The sequence below is a fragment of the Homarus americanus genome, unplaced genomic scaffold, assembly GCF_018991925.1.
Source record: "Homarus americanus isolate GMGI-L3 unplaced genomic scaffold, GMGI_Hamer_2.0 scaffold367, whole genome shotgun sequence".
Lineage (NCBI taxonomy): Eukaryota > Metazoa > Arthropoda > Malacostraca > Decapoda > Nephropidae > Homarus > Homarus americanus.
In genome coordinates this window covers 11,919,612-11,937,372 of record NW_024743709.1, presented here as the reverse complement: position 1 = coordinate 11,937,372, position 17,761 = coordinate 11,919,612, and the positions used below count along the sequence as shown (strand labels likewise).

Genomic DNA, 17,761 nt, shown 5'->3' with positions numbered 1-17,761 from the left:
TGGTAGGGAGTGAGGAGGGTAGGTGAGTGGGGAGGGAGGGGAGTGAGAGGGGTAGTGTGAGGAGGGGGGTGAGGAGGGGAGGGTGGGAGGGGGAGTGAGGGGGGGTGAGTGAGGGAGGGTAGGGAGTGAGGAGGGTAGGTGTGGGGAGGGAGTGGGGTGGGAGGAGGGAGGGTAGTGGGGAGTGGGAGGAGGGTAGTGGGTGAGGGAGGGTGTGTGGGGAGGAGGGTAGTGTGAGGGGAGTGAGGGTAGTGTGAGGAGGGAGGTGTGAGTGAGGAGGGTAGAGTGAGGAGGTAGTGTGTGGGAGGTGGGAGGAGGAGGGTAGGGAGGAGGGAGGGGTAGTGTGTGGAGTGAGGGAGGGTAGTGTGTGGAGTGAGGAGGGTAGTGTGTGAGTGAGGAGGGTAGTGTGTGAGTGATGGAGTGTGAGTGAGGGAGGGTAGAGGGAGGTGTAAGTGAGGAGGGGAGGGAGGGTGAGGGAGGGGGAGTGAGAGGGGGAGTGTGGGAGTGAGGGAGGGGGGAGTGAGGGAGGGTAGGGGTGAGGGGAGGGTAGTGGGAGTGAGGGAGGTAGTGTGTGGGGAGGGAGGGAGGGTAGTGTGAGGGGAGGAGGGTGAGTGAGTGAGGTGTGGTGTGAGTGGGAGGGTGGGGGGAGGAGGGAGGTGTGTGTGAGTGAGGGGAGGGTAGGAGGAGGCAGTGTGTGAGTGAGGGAGGGTAGTGTGTGAGGAGGAGGGAGGGTAGTGTGTGGGGAGGAGGGGAGTGTGTGGAGGAGGGAGGGTGAGGGTGGAGTGAGGTGGTGGAGGGTAGTGTGGAGGAGGGAGGTAGTGTGTGTGAGTGAGGAGGGTAGGGAGGAGGGGAGGGTAGAGGAGGAGGGTAGGGTGAGTGATGGCAGTGGAGTGAGGGAGGGAGTGAGGGGGGAGGGAGGAGGGTAGTGTGGGAGGGAGGGGAGGGGGGGTAGTGTGTGAGGATGCAGGTGAGTGAGGGAGGGGAGTGAGGAGGGTAGTGTGTGAGTGATGGCAGTGTGTGAGTGAGGAGGATAGTGTGTGGAGTGAGGAGGGGGAGTGAGGAGGGTAGTGTGAGTAAGGAGGTGAGTGATGGTGTGGAGGAGGGGAGGGAGGGCAGGAGGAGGAGGTAGTGAGGGTAGTGTGTGAGTGAGGGAGGTAGGGGTGGAGTGAGGGTAGTAGGAGGGCAGTGTGGGGAGGGAGGGTGAGTGAGGGAGGAGGTGAGGGTGGTGTGTGAGTGGGGGAGGGGAGGGTGTGTGAGGGGAGGGAGTGTGTGAGGGAGGGAGGGGGAGTGAGGGAGGATAGGAGGTAGTGTGAGTGAGGGGAGGGTGGAGGAGGGAGGGGTAGTATGTGAGTGAGGAGGTAGTGTGTGAGTGAGGGTGTGTGTGAGTGAGGGGAGGGAGGGAGGGGTAGTGGGGAGGGAGGGAGGGGTAGTGTGTGAGTGAGGGAGGGTAGTAAGAGTGAGGGGAGGGGGAGGGAGGGAGGTGTGTGGAGGGACGGAGGGGAGGGAGGGAGGTAGTGTGTGGGAGTGAGGGGAGGGTAATGTGAGTGAGGGAGGGAGGAGGAGGTGGTGAGAGGGAGGGAGGGGAGTGAGGGAGGGGAGTGAGGGAGGGTAGTGTGGGGAGGGAGGGAGGGTAGTGTGTGGGAGGTGAGGGAGGGAGGGGGAGGGAGGGAGGGGTAGGGGAGGGAGGGGAGGGTAGTGGGGAGTGAGGGGAGGGTAGTGTGAGGGGAGGGGAGTGAGAGTAGTGTGAGTGAGGGTGTGTGGAGGAGGGAGGGGAGGGAGGGGAGGGTAGGGGAGTGGGGAGGGTAGTGTGTGGGAGTGAGGGTAATGTGTGAGTGAGGGTAGTGAGTGAGGGGTAGTGTGTGGGTGAGGAAAGGCAAGAGTGAGGGAAGTGTGAGAGGTTAGTGTGAGTGAGGGTAGTGGGGAGTGAGGGAGGGTAGTGTGTGAGTGAGGGAGGAGTGTGTGAGTGAGGGTGAGTGGGTGAGGAGGGTAGTGGAGGAGGGTGAGGTGAGGGGAGGAGGGTGGTGTGTGAGTGAGGGAGGGAGAAAGGGGGAGGAGGGTGTGTGGGAGTGTGAGGAGGGTAGGGGGAGGGAGGGTGAGGAGGGAGGGGGAGTGAGGGTAGAGGGGGAGGGTAGGGAGTGATGGAGGGGGAGTGAGGTAGGGGAGTGAGGGAGTGTGTGTGAGTGAGGGTAGTGTGAGTGGGGGGTAGTGTGTGAGGGAGGGAGGGTAGGGGGAGAGGAGGGGAGGGTAGTGTGAGGGAGGGTAGGGAGGGGAGGGGTGAGTGGGGTAGTGTGAGTGAGGGAGGTAGGGGTGAGTGGGAGGAGGTAGTGTGGAGGGAGGTAGGTGTGAGTGAGTGGTTGTGTGAGTGAGGGTAGTGTGGAGGAGGGTAGTGTGAGGGAGGGTGTGGAGTGAGGGTATTGTGTGGAGTGAGGGTAGTGTGAGGGAGGGTAGTGTGAGAGTAGGAGCGAGGGGGAGTGAGGGTAGAGAGTGAGTGAGGGTAGGAGTGAGTGAGGGTAGTGTGAGTGAGGGTAGTGTGAGTGAGGGTAGTGTGTGAGTGAGGGTAGTGTGAGTGAGGGTAGTGTGTGAGTGAGGGTAGTGTGTGAGGAGGGTAGTGTGTGAGTGGGGGGGTAGGTCAGTGAGGGTAGGTGAGTGGGGGTAGTGTGAGTGGGGTAGTGTATGAGTGAGGGTAGTGTGAGGAGGGGAGGGGGGTGTGTGAGTGTGGAGGAGGTAGTGAGTGGGGTAGTGTGTGAGTGGGGGTGTGTGGGGGTAGTGTGTGAGGGGGTAGTGTGTTAGTGAGGGGAGTGGAGGGGAGTGGGGGGTAGGTGTGAGTGGGGGGTAGAGTGGGGGGTGTGTGAGTGGGGGGGGTAGTGTGTGAGTGAGTGGGGTAGTGTGTGAGTGAGGGTGTGAGGAGGTGTGTGAGGGGGGTAGTGTGTGAGTGGGGTGTGTGTGAGTGGTGAGGGGGGAGTGGGGGTGTGAGTGAGGGTAGTGTGGAGTGAGGGAGGTGTGAGTGAGGGAGGGTGTGTGAGTGGGAGGGTAGTGTGAGTGAGGGAGGTAGTGTGTGAGTGAGGGAGGGTAGTGTGTGGGTGAGGGAGGGTAGTGTGTGAGTGAGGGAGGGTAGTGTGTGTGTCGTAAACTAGGTTCGATCCTCACTCTTGTTGGGTGAGATGCTTCACTAAGTTCACATATTACATTGAAGCTCAACACTTCATTCATACCTCCTCTTCTTTCTTTTCCTTTATTCCTCCTTCTCCTTCTTTCTCCTTCTTCCTCCCTCCCACATCTCTTCCTTCCTCTCCTTCTGTCCTCCTTTTTCCTTCCTCCTTCCTTCTTCCTTCATCTTATTCCTTCCTTCTTCTCCTCTTTTCTTTTCTCCTCATCATCTTGTCGTCTCCTTCATCTCTGCTTCTTCTCCTCCTCCTCTGCTTCTTCTTCTCCTCCTCTCCATCTCCGCCTCCTCTTGTTCCCTTCCCCCTCTTCTTCTGTCCTCTTTTCCTTCTCTTTTCCTTCTTCTCCTCTGCTTCTTCTCCTTCTTCGCCTCCCCTCGTTTTTTCCTTCGTCTCCTCTTTTCTCCTTCTCTCCTCTTCTCCTCTCCTTGTCATCTCCTGTCCTCATATTCTCCTTTCTTCTTCTTCTCCTTCTTCTTCTTTCTTTATTATTTCCCCCTTATTATCTCCCTCCTCATTATATCCTCATTTTCATATACTTCTTCCCTCGTCCTCACTTATTCTCTTCCACCTTTCTTTATCTTCTTCTCCTATTACTTGCTCGTCCTTCCTTGCTCATCTCCTCCTCCTATCACCACCCTTACCTTCTCAGGCATACCTCACGTCATCCAGTCTTTTTCTTTCACACACTCTACTTACTAATACTACTTTGCTGTCACTAGGACTCGAGTTTAATGATCATCCAGCTATGATACAATGATTTGAGTTATTAAGGATGTCACCTTCGTTGGTGAGCTCTGACGTGACTAGAGAGGCCGATATGGGACTGGCAGGGTCGTCCACAGATGTTGCACGTGTGGGGGGCTACATCTATTGCGGGAGAGGCAGTGGCAGCGTCTTTCCGGCATTGGCACTTGTCTGCCTCGGTATGCAGTCAGGCTAACTCGAAAGTATTGACAACTCATAGGGTGCTCCTCCAAGCGTTAAAGTGTGGAGTAATGTTCTCTCAAGTAATGTGGTCGATTTGTCACTTTTATCAGGGTTGTCTTAAGACAATCCTTATACCTTTTCAGTTGCCCGCCAGCATTACGTTTATCGTTTGTTAGGTGACTGTAAAGTAGCTGCTTGGCAGTTTGTCCTGTATGGTTGTCCATGTGGGCAACATACCAGTCCAACGTAGTTGTTCATGGGTAATGGTAGCCATGATGCTCCTACAGTTGGTGTCAGCGAGAATACTGCCCAGGATTAGTCTTGTCATTCTCCTCTGAATTCTTTCCAAGGATTCTATATCCATTCTGCAATACGGTGGCCAGAATTGAACTGCGTAATCCAAGTGGGGTCTCACAAGTGCAAGATATAGTTTTAGGATGACCTCACTAGACTTGTATCTAACACTCTTTTGTATGAACCCAAGTACTTTATTAGCTTTGTTTTGAGCAAATACACATTGTTTACTTGGCTTAAGATTCCTACTTATCATTACTCTCATCCTGCAGTCGGATTTTCTCAATAACATTGTTGTTCATCTGATTCCTGTTTCATCTCTTCTTTTACATTTGTCCACATTGAATTTCATCTGCCATTTTTCAGACCAATTTCAATTTGTTTAGATCTTCCTGTAGTTTTGCGGAGTCCTCGTCAGATTTAATTACACGCCCTATTTTACTGGCATCAGCAAATTTGCTTATATTGCTGTCTACGCTGATATCTATGTCGTTTATGTATATAATAAATAATAATGGTCCAAGTACTGAGCCTTGGGGAACTTCACTAGTGATGTTCCTCCAATCGGATTTAGTGCCGTTAATGCTCACTCGCTTTTTCCTGCCATGTAACCAGCAATGCTTAAGTAATAACAAGTAATGCTCAATAAAATAATGCTCAAGTAATAACGAGTAATAACAAATAATGCTCAAGTATTAAAAGTAATGCTCAAGTTTTAACAAGTATTAACAAGTAATGTTCAAGCATGAACAAGTATTGCTCACGAAATAATAAGTAATAACAAATAATGCTCAAGTATTAAAAGAAATGTTCAAGTATTAACAAGTAATGTTCAAGTATTAACAAGTAATGTTCAAGTATTAACAAGTAATGTTCAAGTATTAACAAGTAATGTTCAAGTATTAACAAGTAATGTTCAAGTATTAACAAGTAATGTTCAAGTATTAACAAGTAATGCCCAAGTATTAACAAGTAATGTTCAAGTATTAACAAGTAATGTTCAAGTATTAACAAGTAATGTTCAAGTATTAACAAGTAATGTTCAAGTATTAACAAGTAATGTTCAAGTATTAACAAGTAATGTTCAAGTATTAATAAGTAATGTTCAAGTATTAATAGTAATGTTCAAGTATTAACAAGTAATGCTTAAGTATGATAATTCATCAGAATTTGTTTCATTATTCACTGGCATGTACGGAATAAAGCTAATACTGTACTAAGTACGTGCATTCATGTTCTTAATTCTGTCGTTAGTTACATGTTTATATACTCGGTGTGTGTATTGTATTGCGTTCTTACCCTGGTTGACTGATCTATTGGGATCCCAGGCCTAATGGGCTAACTTCTAAGACCTTAATCCTATTGAGCCATCTTCTAATCCTTTATTTTATTGGGCCCAGGTTTCCGTTTAGGACGGGGCCCAATATGAACTTGGGCATATTAGGACTGGGGCATATATAACCTGCAACATGTCCTGATGTAGGATGTCCTTCTCCCAGTGTGTGTGGGAGGGGGGTGAGGCTCTGAGAGATACCTCACTGATGTGGGTGGGGGAGGCAAGATCAGGGCTGAATGGGAGTGGGGTGGATGGATGATGGTGGGATGGACGGCTGAGGGGGTGTGGTGTGGATTGTGTGAACGTATAGATGAGTTAAGTTAGTGTGCATAAAATATGTGGAGATGTGGGGGAGGTGAGTGGGCAGGAGGACAGTGTGTGAGGCTGGGCAGGAGGCGAGGCTGGGCAGGAGGACAGTAGTGTGAGGCTGGGCAGGGAGGACAGTAGTGTGAGGGTGGGCAGGGAGGACAGTGGTGTGAGGCTGGGCAGGAGGACAGTAGTTGAGGCTGGGCAGGAGACAGAAGTGTGAGGCTGGGCAGGAGGACGTGGTGTGGTCTGGGCAGGGAGGACAGTGTGAGGCTGGGCAGGAGGACAGTAGTGTGAGGCTGGGCAGGAGGACAGTGTTGGGCAGGAGGACAGTAGTGTGAGGCTAGGCAGGAGGACAGTAGTGTGAGGCTGGGCAGGGAGGACAGTAGTGTGAGGCTGGGCAGGAGGACAGTAGTGTGAGGCTGGGCAGGAGGACAGGTGTGAGGCTGGGCAGGAGGACAGGGGGAGGCTGGGCAGGAGGACTAGTGTGAGGCTGGGCAGGAGGACAGTGGTGTGAGCTGGGCAGGGGACATAGTGTGAGGCTGGGCAGGGAGGACAGTAGTGTGAGGCTGGGCAGGAGGACAGTAGTGTGAGGCTGGGCAGGGAGGACAGTGGTGTGAGGCTAGGCAGGGAGGACAGTAGTGTGAGGCTGGGCAGGAGGACAGTAGTGTGAGGCTGGGCAGGGAGGACAGTGAGTGTGAGGCTGGGCACAGGGGACGGCAAGGGTGTGAGGCTGGGCAGGGAGGACAGAAGTGTGAGGCTGGGCAGGGAGGACAGTAGTGTGAGGCTGGGCAGGAGGACAGTAGTGTGAGCTGGGCAGGAGGACTGACAGGAGAGGTGGGCAGGAGGACAGTAGTGTGAGGCTGGGCACGGAGGACAGTGGTGTGAGGCTGGGCAGGGAGGACAGAAGTGTGAGGCTGGGCGGGAGGACAGTGGTGTGAGGCTGGGCAGGGAGGACAGTGGTGTGAGCTGGGCAGGAGGACAGTGGTGTGAGGCTGGGCAGGAGGACAGTGTGAGGCTGGGCAGGAGGACAGTAGTGTGAGGCTGGGCGGGAGGACAGTGTGTGGAGGCTGGGCAGAGGAGGACAGTGGTGTGAGGAGGCTGGGCAGGAGGACAGAGGTGTGAGGCTGGGCAGGGAGGACAGTGTGTGTGAGGCTGGGCAGGAGGACAGTGGTGTGAGGCTGGGCAGGGAGGACAGTGGTGTGAGGCTGGGCAGGGAGGACAGTAGTGTGAGGCTGGGCAGGGAGGACAGTGGTGTGAGGCTGGGCAGGAGGACAGTGAGTGTGAGGCTGGGCAGGGAGGACAGTAGTGTGAGGCTGGGCAGGGAGGACAGTGGTGTGAGGCTGGGCAGGGAGGACAGTGGTGTGAGGCTGGGCAGGAGGACAGTGGTGTGAGGAGGCTGGGCAGGGGAGGACAGTGGTGTGAGGCTGGGCAGGGAGGACAGATGTGTGAGGTGGGCAGGAGGACAGAGGTGTGAGGATGGGCAGGAGGACAGAGTGTGAGGGTGGGCAGGGAGGACAGTGGTGTGAGGCGGGGCAGGGAGGACAGAGTGTGAGGGCGGGGCAGGGAGGACAGAAGTATGAGGGATGGGCAGGGAGGACAGTAGAGTGTGAGGATGGGCAGGGAGGACAGTGTGTGTGTGAGGATGGGCAGGGAGGATGCAGGTGTGAGGATGGGCAGAAGGACATAAGTGTGAGGGTGGGCAGGGAGGACAGTAGTGTGAGGGCTGGGCAGGGAGGACAGTAATGTGAGGGGCTGGGCAGGGAGGACAGTGGTGTGAGGGCTGGGCAGGGAGGACAGTAGGTGTGAGGCTGGGCAGGAGGACAGTGGTGTGAGGCTGGGCAGGGAGGACAGTAGTGTGAGGGCTGGGCAGGGAGGACAGTAGTGTGAGGCTGGGCAGGGAAGACAGTAGTGTGAGGTGGGCAGGAAGGACAGTGTGAGGTGGGCAGGGAGGACAGAGTGTGAGGCTGGGCAGGGAGAACAGAAGTGTGAGGTGGGCAGGGAGGACAGAAGTGTGAGGCGGGGCAGGGAGGACAGAAGTGTGAGGATGGGCAGGGAGGACAGTAGTGTGAGGATGGGCAGGGAGGACAGATGTGTGAGGGTGGGCAGGAGAACAGAGGTGTGAGGATGGGCAGGAGGACAGTAATGTGAGGATGGGCAAGAAGGACAGAAGTGTGAGGGTGGGCAGGGAGGACAGTAGTGTGAGGCTGGGCAGGGAGGACAGTAATGTGAGGCTGGGCAGGAGGACAGTAGTGTGAGGCTGGGCAGGGAGGACAGTAGTGTGAGGCTGGGCAGGGAGGACAGTAGTGTGAGGCTGGGCAGGGAGGACAGTAGTGTGAGGCTGGGCAGGGAGGACAGTAGTGTGAGGCTGGGCAGGGAGGACAGTAGTGTGAGGCTGGGCAGGGAGGACAGTAGTGTGAGGGTGGGCAGGAAGGACAATAGTGTGAGGCTGGGCAGGGAGGACAGAAGTGTGAGGCTGGGCAGGGAGAACAGAAGTGTGAGGGTGGGCAGGGAGGACAGAAGTGTGAGGGTGGGTGGAGAGGGCACAGGGAGGACTTGGGCACTATGTATGTCTCATTCCCTCGACCTCCGCCCTGTGTGGTAGACTCATCATGCTCGCCACTCTCACTCCTTCTCTTGTTCTTCTTCCTTGTCTGTATATGCTGTTCTTCCTGGACTGCTGTTAATTTTTCTGGTGTGTTTTTGCTGCACCATCTATTGTTACTGGTTCTTTGCTAGTGTTTGATTTATGCACTATAAGACAACTCGTGAACTAAACCACATTATACAGTTGAAACCTTCACTTGAAATATATAAATTTACACATACTGTATAATGTTACAGTCTTAGCCATGCCTCTGTTTGTCTTAAGTTTCACTGTTAACGTTTACATCGTGATGCCTACATTTTTGTAATTTAATCAATATATAATTTTGGTGTTGCAAAGTGAGCTGGAGGATAAGTTTGATTTAAGCATATTGATAAAATTTGGCGAACTTTATTCAACTGCAAAAGGAATTATCTTGCTTGAACTGAATTTTAGAGGACAGGTCATTGGAACACTTTAATTTTTTAGGTTACATCTGTCTTTTGTTTATCATATTTATTTATTTTCCTTTACCCCATTTGTGTATGCGTGCGTGCGTGCGTGCATGCGCGCGCATACTTATCTTTTTATCTCAGTCAGTCCTTTGACCATCTCTGTAAACAAGTCTTTTTCTGAACTTTAAATTGAGTCAATGCCCCGACGGAAATTACTGTATACTGAGTTAGTCACCATAGGGAAAGGAGTTCCTTAATGATTTTTTGGGTCTATGTCAGAGGTCAATATCTTTATAATGTGCAGTAGCCAACTGAAGGGTCGTCTGCAGATTTACTTCTATTTTTGGTGCCAAAGGCTCTACAGGTTTATAAATCTTTACCGTATTATACTTCTTGGTCTGTTGTGGCCTCAGTGATACAGATTACTGTCACCCGTGTCATTGTTGTTATACTCAGTCTTTCTCGAGCATATAACTTAATAATAATAATAATAATTAACGGTTTATTGAAAGAGCTTGGCAGCCAGAAGGCTGAAAATATACAGTTACATATTTGGGGAATGGGTTACGAATTACAAATAATATACAGGTAACATAAGTGACACAAATAAGACATATAATAACTAGATGGGGAAAAGCTCAAACTACAGTTCATTTCAACATAGTGACAGTGTAAGGAGCAGTGTTTACCGGGAGTGAATACACTGATTTATTACAAGTTATTGATAATTTTTACAATGGTTGGGACTGGGCTGTTCTTATAGCGATCAGTTCGTGCACGTATGGTATACGTGTGTGTGTGTGTGTTACACAGGGTGGTGAAATGCGTCTAGTGTGGCAGCACTATGTTAGTGTTAAGGTACAAGCACTGCTCGCTCCCTCTCTCTTTCAGCTGTCGTCGCTGGCTAGCCCTCGTGGCGAACAGGGAACGCAACTTGTATAAGTCTTCCCCTGCGCGGGTGCGCTAACATTTTGGTATTCAATTAGAATCTTGGAAGTTTACGGTAGAGGTAGTTTGCCTTCTCCTGGCACTGATGTCTGACAGGATATTGTAAAACTGTTTAATAACAGTTTGGTAAAGGATTTTTTTTTTAGATTTATGTCAGCCTTTTGTAAATGTAGAGGATAATAAGATGTATCTATATATGTTTGGTGTATGTAAAAGATTGAATAACTAATACTTTTGACAAATAAAGAAAACCGAGGAATATAGAAAATTGTGATATATAATTTTGGTTAAACTTAAAAATTCCATAAATTATGTTGGCTTTTGGTAAATATTTAATTGCGGGTTGGTATCGGCGAGAATACCGGCATTTGTTCTCTTGTCTTCCTAGCGAACTCGGAGGATGGAGCGTAGACTACGTTGGTGAAAGTTTTCAAGTGCCTTGAGGTGCCTCCAGTATGTGATCCATGTCTCGCTGCCAGATAGTAGGGTGGGGAGGACCACTGCTCGATATACATGCAACTTTGTAGATAATTTCAGTTCCCTACAGCTAAAGACACGGTTTCGGAATCTGCCAAAGGCTTGATGCTGAATCTCTTCATCAATGTCCGTGGAGGTGGACAAGTGGGAGCCAATATACCTAAAGTGGGTAACATTAGAGTTGGTAGTACTGTTAAGCTGGATGGAGGGTTCAGGCTGAAAGCGAATCTGAGTCTTACGTGCATTCACCTCAAGGCTGAAGTGTGCATACGCATCTGCGTAGGTGTTCAGGATCTCCTGTAGGTCGTGTTCAGTGTGAGCGACAAGGGTGAGGTCGTCTGCCTTCTAAAGCTCAGTAATGGAAGCTGCCGACACCTTTGTTTCTGCCTGGAGTCGTCTTATGTTGAAAAGAGCCTTCATCCGCTACTCGATGTCCACCCCGCTGGCTAAATTGGCGTTGACACAGGTAAGGAAGGCAGCCAAGAAAATTGAAAAGAGAGTTTGGTGTGAAGAACTCAAACTGGGTGCCGTTGTGCAGGACACTGCCATTCATGTCTTCGTGGAGTTGCCTCACAATGGCGATGAATTTTGGTGGGGAGCCAAAATGGCAGAGGGTCCACCAGAGGGCTTCCCTGTTGACCGAGTCTAAGGCCTTGGTTAGGTCGATGAAAGCCATGTAGAGGTCACGACGCTGTTCTCTGCACCTTTCCTGTATCTAATGGGCAGCAAAGATCATGTCAGTGGTGCCACGTGAGGGTCTAAAACCACATTGAGATTCTGGGAGGAAGTTTTCTGCCTCAGGAAGAAGTCTGTTTAGAAGGACTCGGGCGATAATCTTGCCAGCTACAGTCTGACCGGTCTCCCTTGTTCTTGTAGAGCTTGGGGAATTTCTTCCTTTTCCCATATATTCTCCGGGAGAGAGTGGAGACGGCTGGTAAGCAGAGGTCTTCCTGCTTTATACACCTCTCCTGGGATTCCATCAGACCCTGGGGCTTTGTTATTTTTCATCTGTTTGTATGGATGCTGAGGGACCTGCTGGGTAGTCAGGACATCCACATCAGTGTTTCGGTTGAGCAGCGAATGTTAGTGTTCGTTCCAGCACTGAAGGATGCCTTCATCGTCTTTAATTAGGGAGTTACCGTTGAATGAGTGGAGGGGGACTGCGCCATGAGTGATTGGCCCATAAAATGTTTTAGTGGAATTGAAAAATTTGCACATCTTGTGCTGATTTGCAAATTTTTGTGTTTCACATGCTTATCTTTAAACCAGTCATTCTTTAGATTGCAAGGTTCCCTCTGGGCCACTGCTTTCTCCTTGTGGAAGGTATCAGCTTTGGTCCAAGGTTGAGAGTTGTTCATTGCCAGTCAGTTAAAGCAGCACGTTTATCATCGATGAGTACATTGATTACCTGGTCATTTGCACCAAACCAGTCCTGGTGTATTCTTTCGATCTGGCCGAGGGTCTCTCTGCAGGTTTTTGTCATGACAGTGTCGAGAATGTCCCATTCGGCACTGGGATTTGGGTTGTTTGTTGTCGGGTTGTTTATCAGCCCTTGTTCGAGCTGCTCTCTGGAAGCATATGCTATTGCTGGATTCTCCAGACGCTTAGTGTTAAAAGCTCTTCTGGAGGCTTGCTGCCTTCTCCGTGTTGGGGCGACGTGAAGTGAGAGCTTGACTCTGATGAGCCGATGATCAGTGTCGCAGTGGTCTGAGCCACGGGTGATGAGGACATCTTGGCGATCTCTTTCTCTGACAATGATGATACCAGTCTTTGGATCGTGGGTGTTGCCACGAACCCTTGAACTTGTTGGCCTACCTAACAAAGTATTGGTGATTGTGAGGTTGTGTGTGTGGCACACTTGCTCAATAGGAGTAGGCTGTTGGGATTACACTTGCCTAGTTCATTTCTCCCTATGGTTCCCTGCCAAATGTCAGCATCTCTGCCAACTCTGGTATTGAAGTCACCAAGAAGCACAACCTTATCTTCTCTGGAGATAGAGGTTAGCACTTTGTCAAGGTCGGCGTAAAAGGCCTCCTTGATGTCATCCTCTGCATCCAGTGTTGGCGACTATGCACTGATGAAAAAGGCATGGCGTGAGTGATTCAATGGGACTCTGAGCGCCATGAGGCGCTCGTTGATTCCAATAGGCTTTTCAGTTAGTCTGTGTTGGATGTGTTGGCGGATGGCAAAGCCAACTCCATAAATGCAGTTTCTCTCCGCAGCAGGCTTACCCTTCCAGAAGAAGGTATAGCCAAACCCCTGTTCTGTGAGTTTACCTTCGTCTGGGAGCCGCGACTCACTAATGGCTGCTATGTTGATGTTATATCTAGCCAGCTCTTTTGCCACAAGGGCAATTCTTCTTTCAGGATGCTCATTCATGCCAGTATCCAGAAGGGTTCTGGCATTCCATGCAGCAACCATAAGAGGTTGTATAGTTTGTTCATGTTTGGATCTGTGATTTTGATTGTCTTTTCGACCGCATAAGGATGATCTTACTGAGTGCGGTTGCCCAGTCAGGTTGGTTTCTTAGGCAAGCTATGTTTAGGGCGCCTTTTCTGATCCCCCTATTCATGTGGGGTGAGCAGAATAGCTCCTTGAAAGGACTGCTCAGTGCATAAACGACCATCTTATCTATGCTGCCCATGTGTAGAGTTGTGACTAGAGACTCCCGGCCGTTATCTCTGCCTGTCCCCGTCGCCACTCGTCCGTCGCCGTAGGATTTTTATGGTTTAAAGGTTTTGGTGATGATGAGAAGTATGATAAGCTGGGTGATGGCTGCACGTGAGTTAATTTATGTGGTGAGGCAGGAGCACAGGCTGCAACCACACATCATGGCTCTCCCTTTTCCTGATCCAGTGGTGCAAGTGTTGCAACGAATGGGGAGAGGGGGAGTTGCAATGGACTGCCGATAGCCTAGTTTGTTGGGTTTTATCTTAGTGGCCTGTCCATCATGCATTGCCTTCGTCCGCTGGTGTAGTCGTTGGGTTGCCATGGTGGTCACCTCTTCCGCCTATACTGCCGTTGAAGTCTTGTTGGAGCTCATGTAAGTATGTCTGCCTGATGCGGGGCACCACCACAGATTTTTCGTTCGGGGTTTACTCCCGTAGCCTTATACCTACCAAGGTTAATCCGCAAGGCAGCAAGGCAATGGTTGGTAGGCGCCAAGACATCTCCACATGCCATTGGGCTTATGCGCCGTCCCTCTGGGGACCACTGCTACTCCGAGATCCCCTGCTGGTCTAGCCTGGGCTCACGAGGCACCCAGTTACCGTGTGTTGCCACGAGGAGGTACAGCAGGAGTCTTGATGGTGAAGAGGCTGTGTACTGGCAGGGGAAGACTTATGCAAGTTGCTTCCCTGTTCCCCACAAGGGCTAGTCAGCAGCGGTAGCTGAAAGCGAGAGGAAGCAAGCAGTGCTTGCACCTTAACACTAACATAATTCTGCTATTCTAGACGCATTTCACCACCTTGTGTGCGAACACACACACACATACACAAATACAGTACAAGACTGTTTTGGAAGTGCAATGTGTTGTGTCTTTTCTGTATATTTTGTTTTACTGTTGTTCAGTCTTATGTTTTGTTTTATGTGTATTTTTTTAAGTGTGCCATCCTAGGTATGTGATGCATAACCAAAAATTTGCCGGGTGGGGGGGTCGTGAACTTCGAACTAAACATACCGAGCCATTGTTGAAATACGAGATAATTAATAATTTTCTGTATACCCTTGTGTTGTTGACATTTAAGTGGTGCTATTATTTTTATTTATCGCCCCCGTCGCCCACCCCCTCTTCGGTATGACTATGATTGTGTTGTATGTTTGGACTCAGGAATATTACATTTTGTATTTTTGTAATTGTGTAGTGTGGCATTCTGGCTTGTACATTCGTGAGGGAGAGAGAGGACGTTAAGTGTGTGTATGTGTGTGAGAAAGCGTGAGCGACATGTAACATTGTTTATATATTAAATCAATTTGTGTGAGTGAGGAAGCATGGTTATATATCCGTATTGTCTACTTTGCTTGAGTGCATAAGGTTTGTATGTGCAACGTACAGTATTGTGTACAGAGAATTATATTACTGTATGCCAGTGTATATCTATTAGTGCGTGTCTGTGTATGAAGTGTAAGTAAGCTCGCTGTTTATTGTGTAGTCCACATAACAGTTGTATGAGTGTGAGGTATACCAGAGAGCGGCACAAGCTTGGAAGAGTTGCCCTTCAATTTTCCTGTTTAGGCAATATATTACAATCTGAGGAGGGAGCGAGTGGAGGAATTATCTAGACTTGGGAGGGTAGAGGTGGGTGGGTAGGGATGGACCGATTTGATGCGCGAATTGGTTGACGTCTTGAGTGCTGATCGATATACTGAGCTGTTGGTCGCTGTATTGAGCTGCTGGTCGATGTATGAAGCTGCTGGTCGGTGTATTGAGCTGTTGATTTAAATCTTCAACTATTGAATGGCGTGTTGTTCAATGTCTTGAGATGTGTGTCAATATCTTGAGCTGTTGTTTGATGCCTTGAGATGTTTGTCAATGCCTTGAGATATTTAACAATGCCTTGAGCTGTTGTTCGATGCCTTGAGCTGTTGTTCGATGCCTTGAGATGTGTGTCAATGCCTTGAGCTATTGTTTGATGCCTTGATATGTTTGTCAATGCCTTGAGGTTTTGTTCGATGCTTTGAGATGTTTCTCAACGTTTTGAACTTAATTTTTCATAAATTTAAAGGTGGGCTTTAGTGTACAGTAATTTTTCACTGGCTTTCTTGACTAAGCTCTTTGTCTTGAATTGTTTGTTAGCTTATGTGGTTTGTCTTCACTTGTTGATGATTGTTTTGTTTTCGTTGTCATGAATTGTCTGGTTGTCGTAAGTGTCTGGAATTGTCTGGTTGTCGTAAGTGTCTGGTTGTCATGTATTGCTGGTTGTCATATGTGTCTGGCTGTCATGAATTGTCTGGTTGTCGTAAGTGTCTGGTTGTCATGAATTGCTGGTTGTCGTAAGTGTCTGGTTGTCATGAATGTCGCTGCTGGTTGTCGTAAGTGTCTGGTTGTCGCGAATTGCTGGTTGTCGTGTGTCTGCGTCTGGTTGTCGTAAGTGTCTGGTTGTCATGAATTGCTGGTTGTCGTAAGTGTCTGGTTGTCATGAATTGCTGGTTGTCGTGTGTCTGGAAGTGTCTGGTTGTCGTAAGTGTCTGGTTGTCATGTATTGCTGGTGGGTCATCTGGCTGGCTGGTTGTCGTAAGTGTCTGGAAGTGTCTGGTTGTCGTGTGTTTGGTTGTCATGGCTGCTGGTTGTCGTAAGTGTCTGGTTGTCATGTATTGCTGGTTGTCATATGTGTCTGGCTGTCATGAAGTGCTGTCGTAAGTTGTCTGAAGTGTCTGGTTGTGTTGGTTGTCATGTATTGCTGGTTGTCATATGTGTCTGGCTGTCATGAAGTGTCTGGTTGTCGTAAGTGTCTGGTTGTCATGAATTGCTGGTTGTCGTAAGTGTCTGGAAGTGTCTGGTTGTCGTAAGTGTTTGGTTGTCATGTATTGCTGGTTGTCGTAAGTGTCTGGTTGTCATGTATTGTTGGTTGTCGTAAGTGTTTGGTTGTCGTAAGTGTTTGGTTGTCATGTATACAGTGTTACTGGTTACCTTAAGCTGCTTCTTTTCTTGATCTGTTGCTTGTCTTTAGCTTGGCTTGTTTTGATCTCCCAGTTTTCTTAGATATAATCTCAACTAATAAGCAAGTACTTCCTTGTAAACAAATTCGTGTGTAAACCAGTACTTGCATGTATACAAGCATCAGTACTTACATGTAAACAAGTGCTTAAATATAAACAAGTACTTACATGTAAACTAGTACTTGCATGTAAACAAGTGTTTTCATATGAACAAGTACATGTATGTAAACAAGTACTTGCATGTAAACAGAAACGTGCATGTAAAGAGGTACTTACCTGTACATGTAAAAAGTACTTTCATATAAACAAGTACTTCCGTGTAAACAAGTATGAACTGTGCATGTATATAAGTACTGACGTGTAAACAAATACATGTAAATAATTACTTACATATAAACAAATACATGTAAACAAGTACTTACATGTAAACAAGTACTTACATGCAAACAATACTTACACATAAACAAGTACTTACATGTAAACAATACTTACACGTAAACAAGTACTTACATGTAAACAAATGCATGTAAACAAGTACTTACACGTAAACAAATACTTATATATAAACGAGTACTTACAAGTTTATCTACAAAACAGGTACTTTTTCATATATATGTACTTCTTTATACTGTATGTATGTACTTGTCTACATGCAAGAACTTACATGTAAACAAATACTTCCACAAAACAAGTACTTACATATAAACAAGCTCTTACATGTAAACCAGTACTCGTAGATATGTCTGTTCATGTAATCAGTTAATTCCATGCTAAAAACTATTTACATATAAAAAGTACTTCATAAACAGGTAAATCCATGTTAACAGATATTTAGCGTTTTTTTTTTTTAGGCCAGACAGGGTAGGGTAGGTTAGGTTTGATTAATTTACGTGAAGGTATGGTAGATATGACTAGTTTAGGCACTGTGTTTCTCAAACTGGGGGCCATGGCGGGCTAGTGTAAGAAGTACTGTATATGTTTGGAGAAAATGTGGAAACTGATTTTTTTTTTTTTTTTGCTTTGCCTTGTTAGGGGAGAATTTATTTTTAATTTTTTCGTCTTTTTTTGTGTCATTGTGTGTAATCATAATACCCGTACGGTACAGTTTTGATAATTACATAGTATGGTGCAGCAGCTAGTTTTTCATTTCCAACGGATTCGCTCAGATTGCACGATTCTAGTTCCTGTCAGCAGGTGACGGGCGCTGGATTGAGTCACTGATCTCACATGTTCGGTACATGTCCGTGTGTCATCGCTTTAAAAGTGATCAGACCGAATGTTCTCAGTCGTTCCGTATGTTCTCAGTCTGGCTCAAGATAACATTAGGAAAATATGTGAGTGGACTGTATGTGTATGTTTTGCGTGTGATTGCATAGGCATTTTATGTATTGTACGTTTACATCCAGTATGTATGGACTTTATGCATGTTTGTGTGTTTGCCATTCCGATTATTGTCTCTTTTTTATTATTATAATTTTTAATCTTTATCATTCGTCTGTTTCTGTCTGACATTGTTTTTTTTTTAAACTAGTCAACATTTAGAGAGAGAAATTACAAATTTTTAGTAAAACCAAGGGATTCATGACTGTCTTATATTTCTGTTTTTTATTAT

At 48.2% G+C, this 17,761-nt stretch overlaps 1 protein-coding gene across 1 annotated transcript in view; it reads left to right on the top strand.

Moving 5' to 3' along the window:
* Nucleotides 1-17,761, top strand: part of LOC121877475 (signal peptide peptidase-like 2B) — a 170,722-nt gene that overhangs the window by 137,334 nt on the left and 15,627 nt on the right. The gene's annotated exons all lie outside the window — the stretch shown is intronic.